The sequence below is a fragment of the Physeter macrocephalus genome, chromosome 21, assembly GCF_002837175.3.
Source record: "Physeter macrocephalus isolate SW-GA chromosome 21, ASM283717v5, whole genome shotgun sequence".
NCBI classification, from domain to species: Eukaryota; Metazoa; Chordata; class Mammalia; order Artiodactyla; family Physeteridae; genus Physeter; species Physeter macrocephalus.
The window spans coordinates 31672310-31680889 of NC_041234.1; the positions used below are offsets into that span (position 1 = coordinate 31672310).

General features: G+C 43.2%; 1 pseudogene; it reads right to left on the reverse strand.

Annotated features, from left to right (window-relative positions):
• Positions 1-546: 546 nt before the first annotated feature.
• LOC102994173 (retinol dehydrogenase 12-like) lies at positions 547-1491 on the reverse strand (annotated as a pseudogene).
• Between the last annotated feature and the right edge of the window lie 7089 nt (positions 1492-8580).

Sequence of the window (8580 nt, forward strand, 5' to 3'; positions counted from 1 at the left end):
CTTCACACAGTGGCTTCAGGATGCTCAGAGGAAGGAACTAAAGTTGGCCAAGGTTAGCCAAGATTTTCCTGAGTTGTCTAGACTCAAGAGATGCGACTAGTATTCCAAAGAGAAAAGAGATCAGCCAAAAGTTTGAGTCTTACAGTCCCTGGAAATATGTAACCCTGATGCTCCTGTCGCCTCAGCTGAAAATGTTGGCTGGCATTTCTGGTATTGATGAAGAAATTGCCCCCAATTTCCCAGGCTCTTCTGCCTTCCCCATGCCCACCTGGGATCTGCCCAGTCCTCCTGCCCCAAGAGATCACTCTATTCATGAAATTCTTGGAGAAGAATCCTCTGCAGTTGTGAGCATCTCATGCTGTGAGCCAGCTTCACAAGAGCATTGGGTGTGCCAAGGTTTCCATAAGGGTCAGGAGAATCAGAACAGGGCAGGGTTTGCAACAGCAGTAAACCAGAAGGAAAATCCTTCAGGATGGTCCTTCTCCTTGGTCCCCTTTCATTATGGCGTGGACTTGGCCTGATAAGGCTGTGGCTCTTCCACCAGCTCTACTCCCACTGGATTTCTAGAAGCTCATGGCTGACGTTCCACAGGCACTCAGCCATTTTGTTACTTCAGGCCCTTGGAGATACCCAGGTCCTCTTGCGGTCATTGAAGTACTTGGCACTCAGGGGCTCCAGGCCCTCAGTTATGCACAGTGCAGTCTGGTCTGCCCCCTTCTCCCACACCAATTTGACAAAGAGGGAGAAGAGCTGCCAGAGCAGGGACAGCAGGAATGAGTATTGGACAAGCTCAGGGTGGACCATGCCTGGGTGCACTGCATAGAGGGTGGCCCCCATCCGTTGGAGCCTCTTGGCCAGATCCCAAGTAAAAAGTATATTGGCCATCTTGCTGTGGCAATATGCAAAACCCCAGCTGTAGCACTTCTCACTCTCAAGGTCCTGGAAGCGAATCTTGCCAGCATGGTGAGCCACCGATGACAGGTTCACCATCTGTGCAGGAGCAGACTCCTTTAGCTGCTCCAGGAGAGAGCAAATGCGAAGGAAGTGGCCCAGGCAGTTGATTCCCAGGTGGGTTTCAAAGCTGTTAGCTGTCTTGGGATATGGACACATCATCATTCCTGTACTGTTGATCAGAATATGGAGCTGCTTTTGCACTGCCAGAAGGCTTTCAGCAAAAGCTCAGATGGATTTGGTATTGGATAGGTCCAGTTTCCACACCAGCACCTGGGAGTTCTTTGTATTAGCTGAGATTTCACTAGCAGCAGATACCCACTTCAGTACATCTCAGTAGGCAATGCATACTCCTCTGCAAGTGAGCTCTCTGGCCGTCTCCTTACTGATGCCCATGTTGGCTCCGGTGATCACCACTATCTTCCTGGGAAGCTGCACATTTGTTCTCCAAATCCCACCAGCAAAGAACTTCCTAATGGACAGAGCTATCACATACAGGAAAGAAAGGAGGGAGGTGAGTATTCCTACGATAACCAGCATCTTTTCAACTTCTTTAGTTGCTGCTGCTTTAGCAAAAGCAGCTTCGACTCCAATTCTGGCTCCAGCCCCTGGTCTGGCTCCAATTCTTGGCTGCTTCTCTCTGCTTCTCCCTCCCACTCCCTTACCTCCTCTCTCTCCTGGACTCTGGGCATCTCTTATGCATATCTTATGAGGATACATGTAGTTGCATTTAGGACCCACCCAGATAATCCAGGATAATCTCCACATCTCAACAGCCTTAACTTAATCATATTTGCAAAGAACCATTTCCCAAGTAAGGTAACATTTACAGTGTCCAGGGACTATGACCAAATATCTTTGGGGGTCATTATTCTGCCTACTGCAAGGAATAAGTCAGATACCTTGTTCTGAAGTTCTGGGGTCACTGGGTTTGGAAAGGAGTGACTGGAGCTCTTTGAGGCCAAATGGGGTGGAAGACAGTGCAGCCTGGTGGGAGGGATGTGGGCTCTGTAGGCAGATAGACCTGAGTTCACTTCCCTGCCCCAACACCTGATGACTGAGTGACCTTGGGCAAGTCACTCAACCTCCCTGACTTTCCATTTCCTTCTCTGTGAAATGAGGTAATAACTGCACCTCCCTCACAGGGCTGTTGTAACTTGTGCTTGTAAAGCACTTAGCATAGGGCTAGGCACATAGTGAGTAATCTATGAACATTAACTGTTGTTATTATTAACTGATGAACATGGTGATAATAATACCATGTATGTATTCTGTGCTTACTCTGTTTTGGGTTCACAAGAAACCCAAACGCTCCCAGGAGCATGTGATATAGATGTCACAGATGTAGATTCAAGAGGCCAGAATTTGCCTAAGGTCAGACAGTCAACAAATAGTAGAGGGAGGAATGAAGACCATGTTTGGCTAATCCTTCACCACAATGCTAGTCTCCACCCCATGAGGAGATTGTAAACCCCAGCACCTGCAGAGAGCACGTGTAAATGATGAATACATCTACAAGCAGGAAAGCCTGTGGCCAGTTGTGTGGAAGGACTTGCCGACTGTCAGGGCTACAGACTAGAGTGTGAGAAACCAGGATGGTGGAAGTCTCTGTGCTCAGCACTTTTCCACCAAGGGAACAGGAGAGGCTCTCTGTGCTGGTGGTGGTGACAGACCCCTGTGTGAGGGCAAGGCCTGCACCAGGACCCAGGATGCTGTGGACCTTCTGACTCCAGGATGGATGAATGAAAAGGCCAGCATTATGTGGCTGTGGGAGTTTCCCATATTGTCTAGAATATTGTTCATTGAGCTGAAGATTCTTTTGCTCTATAGTATATTTCCACTTCTCTTTTAAAAGAGTAAACTTTATATTGAAGTATAACATAAAGATGGAATTTTGCACAAATCATAACTATATCACTTGAGAGAAGTGGGGGAACTCAGAATCTGAGAGTTGGTGTTAAAGATAAATCATTGCTGCCGGGTATGAGATCAGAAAAATATATCTGCCAGTTTTATATCTCAACATCTTAGACTTTCTTGCATGTATTTCTGGCATGACTGATCATACAGATTGCTGCTATCTATGACGTTTTCTAAAAACAGCTTAATTGAGGTATAATTGACATACAGTAAATTGTACATATTAAAATTACACAATTTGATAAGTTTATATTATATATAAATATATTCACCATAATCAAGTTAGTAAACACATTCATCACTCTCTCATCCCCACTTGCATATACCTAATCAAGCACTGATTTGCTCTGTCACTGAAGATTAATTTGCATTTTATAAGGTTTCATGTAAATAGAGACATACTCTATGTACCCCTGGTTGTCTGGCTTCCTTCACTCAGTATAATTATTTTGAGATTTATCCATGTTGTGTTATATGGACTCCAATTTGTTTATTCAGTCACCTGTTTTTAAAAATATGTATTTATTTATTTATTTGGTTGTGCTGGGTCTTAGTTGTGGCAGGCGGGCTCCTTTGTTGTGGCTCACCGGCTCCTTAGTTGTGGCATGCGAACTCTTAGTTGCAGCATGCATGTGGGATCTTGTTCCCTGACCAGGGATCAAACCCAGGCCCCCTGAATTGGGAGCATGGAGTCTTATCCACTGCGCCACCAGGGAAGTCCCTCATTCACCTGTTGATGGACATTAAATTGTTTTCAGTTTTTGACTATTACAAATAAAATTGCCATGCAAATCTTGTACAAGTCTTCATAGGGACATATATTTTCTTTTCTCCTGGGTGAAAACCTAGAAGTGGAATAGCTGTTAAACCCTCCAACTTTGTTTTTATGGTAGGTGCATTGTTAGATTTTAAAGAAACTACCAAACTGTTTTCCAAATTGGTTGTACCATTTTACGTTCCCATCAGCAGTGTATGGGCATTCCAGCTCTTCCACATCTATGCCAACACCTGCTATGGGCAGTCATTTTAATTTTAGCCATTTTAGTAAGTGTGTAGTGGTATGTCTTTATGCTTTAAATTTGTATTCCCCTAATGACAATGGTGCTGAGCACCTTTTCATGTATTTGTCATTTGTATATCTTCTGCTCAAATTTTTGCCCGTTTTTTACTGGGCTATTTTCTTATTGATGAGTTTTGTGAGTCTTTTTTATACTTAGATACACGTTTTTGCAAAGACTTTTCCTAGACTGTGGCTTGTTTTTCGGTTTTTGTTTTGTTTTAAGTATAACAGTTTCTTGAGTACTTTATTTATTTATTTATTTTTGGCTGCGTTGGGTCTTCGTTGCTGTGCACGGGCTTTCTCTAGTTGCAGTAAGCGGGGGCTACTCTTCATTGTGGTGTGGGCTTCTCATTGCGGTGGCTTCTCTTGTCGCAGAGCATGGGCTCCAGGCACTCAGGCTTCAGTAGCCGTGGCCCGCGGGCTCCACAGCGCAGGCTCAGCAGCCGCGGCACATGGGCTTAGCTGCTCCACTGCATGTGGGATCCTCCCGGACCAGGGCTTGAACCCGTGTCCCCTGCATTGGCAGGCGGATTCTTAACCACTGCGCCACCAGGGAAGCCCTGTGGCTTGTTTTTTTAATGATCTTAACTGTGTCCTTTAAAGAATGGATTTTTCAGTTTTGGTGAAATCTAATTTATCAATTTGTTCTTTTATGAATCGTGTTTTGCTGTCAAAACAAAGAAATATTTGCCTAACAATGTCAAAATTTTTTCCTGTGATTTCTTCTAGAAGCTTTATACTTTTAGGTTATACATGTAGGTCTATGATCCATTTTGAGTTAATTTTTGAATATATTGCAAGGTATGGATCCAAGTACATTCTTTTGCAATGAATATCCAATTGCTCCAGCACCATTTGTTGAAAAGGCTATCCTTTCTCCACCACAATGCCTTTGTACCTTAAAAAAATCAGTTGTCTGTATACATGTGTGGGTTTTTGTCTGGAGTATCTACTGTGCCCTGTGGACTGGTACACTGGTACAACCAATCTGGAAAACAGTTTGGTAGTTTCTTTAAAATCTAACAATGCACTTACCATAAAAACAAAGTTGGAGGGTTTAACAGCTATTCCACTTCTAGGTTTTCACCCAGGAGAAAAGAAAATATATGTCGCTATGAAGACTTGAACGAGATTTGCATGGCAATTTTATTTCACTGCTTCCCAGCAGTGAAACTGATGTGTTAATGGGGCTGTGTAACCTTGGTCCCTACAACAGCAGCCCAAGTCAGCTGGATCACCAAACCCAGTACCCTTGAAGGGTTGCAGTGACGTCCAGGCTCCGCATCCCTTCCAGGTGGATGTTGAGATGCACACTGCCTCTGGGTAGCAAAATCCAGATGCTGGTCATCAAATCCTGAATAATTCACCAGGTGTTCTTTCTCTGGCCCCATTGGCCCTTGTACCCTCATTCCTTTCAATCTGCAGAGCTGCAAAGCAAAGCAGCTTAGGCCATCTGCCAAGAAACCTGGGACACACAATTCTCCCCTTAGGCTTTTGAATCTGCTGGTGCAGCTGGTGTGTCCTGGTACCTGGCTACCTGGAGGCAGGGGGTTGGACAAAATCACCTACCGGGGCATAGACAGCACAGAGAGGAGACACTTTCCATAGCCCAGGTCCAAGGGTGTCAGATGTGGGTCCCTCACTCCTGCCCTGAGGATACCCCAGCTGCTCCTGGGCAGAGAGGCAGTTTTTCTGCTTCCCTTAGTCCCTCCCAACCCCCTCCCCAGGCATGTCCAGTGGGAGAAAGGCATCAGCCCACATTCTGATCCTTTTCCTTGGGAGTGTTCTCCATAGGTTTCGCTGGACATGTGAATTTATTCTGGAGGGGCGATAGTAGGGACTCAGTGGGACAGATGACAGGGCAAGGGTTTCTCCAGAGAGAGGCCAGGGTAGCCCAATCCCTGACTTAGATTCTTATAGATTCCCCTCCAGTTTTGCCTGTGAGTTGAGTGCACATTCCTTAGGCAGAAGACCCTCCATCCCTGCCTCACCAAGTTGCACACTCTGTCTTTTATCTGCTTATCTCTTTCTGACTCTTTCTCTCTCACAGCCTCTCAGATTCCTCTCTCCCTCCCTCACAGTCTCCCTCTTCTGTTTCTCTCTCCTCTTTACCTCTTGTCTAAAGGTGTTTGTGGCAGCATCTATAGCCAATGTCCAAACCCTAATACAATCACAAACCAGGGCAGTGACGTTGCCTTTTAGTTGTTGTCATATCTTGGGACCCCAGCAGGACCTGGACACCCTGCTGAGGTCACCAGTGTATCATTTACTTCCAGCCTCAAATGAAACAACTCACTGCAAACCACCCCTGGAGATGTGACATCAACCACCTGGGAGGCAGTGAAGGATGAGGAACTCTCAGCATCATCTTTCCACTTTGGACCAGGCTCCTGAACTGGAAAGGGCCCATCTGCTCAGCCCTCCCCACTCTCCATGCTGCAGGGTTTTGCAATCAAGGTTTTTTCTTTCCTGATATCAATAACCTTTCTGCTTTTGCAAAACCAAAAATTTTAAGTTAATTTTGCATAATTAACTAGATTTTATTTAGAGGAGAATTTTAATTCATGTTTCTTAGAAAAATAATTTTCTGTAGCCTTTTATTTCCTATTATTGTAGCAAGTACTCTAGAGATAATAACTAAATATTGGTCACACTGGCATACAGGACAAATTTTATCTTTCATTAAACCTAAATTAAATAAAACAGTGAAACTCCTCAGTCCTTAGGCTGAATAAGCCCACAACCAAGAGCTCAGATGAATCTTCTCAACCTTCAACACACCATATCCAGGGAATCCAGTAGGCAGGGATATTTGCAATCAGGCCTCTAGAGACATTTACTGCAGAAAGGAACTGGAGCATAGACTCACAGGGAACCCCTCTCCCAGGGCCCAACACTTCACTCTGAGCCTGCACATGACGTAATGAATGAAATTTGTAGTCCAAAGGGAGTGGGGTGGGAACGTGGTAGAAAGAAGGAGGGGGTGGGGACTAGGATGGAGCAGGAAGCAGTATTTCTCTGGGTATACCTTTTTGCAGAGCTTTGAGTCTTAGAACAATAGTCACGTTTCACAGACTCTAGAAAAAAAATAAGGAAAGTAAAAAAGTGGTTGCAAAATAAATAAATTAAAATAAACTAGGATGAGAGGGGAACCCCAAATGGGATGTAAACAGAAATAATGGAACCTAACTGTATTACAAATGAATAATATAACCACACTGAAGGGCATGGGGGAGAAAATAACTAACCTAAGTAGCTTTGGGAAACAATATTTATTTTGAAGGCTGAAAGCAAAAAGAACTGTACACAAATGTTGTACTTTAGTTAGTAAATTTGTTTTTAAACAGGGGTATGTTTAGGAATTCTGAAACTACCTTATATGAAGATCTGAGCAAACAAATATATCATAGATAACAAGAGTCATGTTTACCATGGTCAGAGAAAGGCATTTCAAATATGGGAAAGGGATAAGATTACAATAACCCTGAGGTCTTGGATTGGAATCAGAGATATAAGAATGAATCCAAGGGACAGTCTACAAAACAACCTGCCTATGTTTGACAAAAATGTCGATGTCATAAAAGATGAAGAAAGGCTAGATTTCAAAAAGACTGAAAAAAAAAAGACTGAAAGATGTGACAAGTAAATGCAACACACTATCCTGGACTGGATCTGGGAACAAAAAAAAAGGTTTTCTTTTGCTAGTAAGGGCATTATTGGGACTATTGGCACATTTTGAAAAAGATTTGCAGATTAGATAATAGTGTTGAATCGATGTTAATTTCCTGGCTTTGTTTTTATACTGTAGTTATATAAAATAATGTCTAGATTTTAGGAAAAATACACTAGTATTTAGGGACATTTACTTTCACATGTTTCAGGAAAAAATATAATTACTATTCTTGCAACATTTTCTGTAAGTCTGAAATCATTTCCAAATAAAAAGTTAAAATAAATGCAGATTATTGGACCTCAACCTTACCTACTGGATCAGAAAATTTGGGTCTAGGGCCCAGGAATATGCATGAAGTGTATTACTCACTGTGTCAAAAAATTCTTGAGAAGAGCTTTGATTTTTTTAAACATCTTTATTGGAGTATAATTGCGTTACAATGGTGTGTTAGTTTCTGCTTTATAACAAAGTGAATCAGCTATACATATACATATACATATATCCCCATATCTCCTCCGTCTTGCGTCTCCCTCCCACCCTCCCTATCTCACCCCTCTAGGTGGTCACAAAGCACCGAGCTGATCTCCCTGTGCTATGCAGCTGCTTCCCACTAGCTATCTATTTTACATTTGTTGGTGTATATATGTCCATGCTGCTCTCTCACTTCGTCCCAGCTTACACTTCCCCCTCCCCGTGTCCTCAAGTCCATGCCTACGTTTGCGTCTTTATTCCTGTTGTGCCCCTAGGTTCATCAGAAACGTTTTGTTTGTTTGTTTTTTAGATTCCATATATATGTGTTAGCATACGGTATTTGTTTTTCTCTTTCTGACTTACTTCATGCTCTATGACAGACTCTAGGTCCATCCACCTCACTACGAATAGCTCAATTTCGTTTCTTTTTATGGCTGAGTAATATTCCATTGTATATATGTGCCAAATCTTCTTTATCCATTCATCTGTCAATGGACACTTAGGT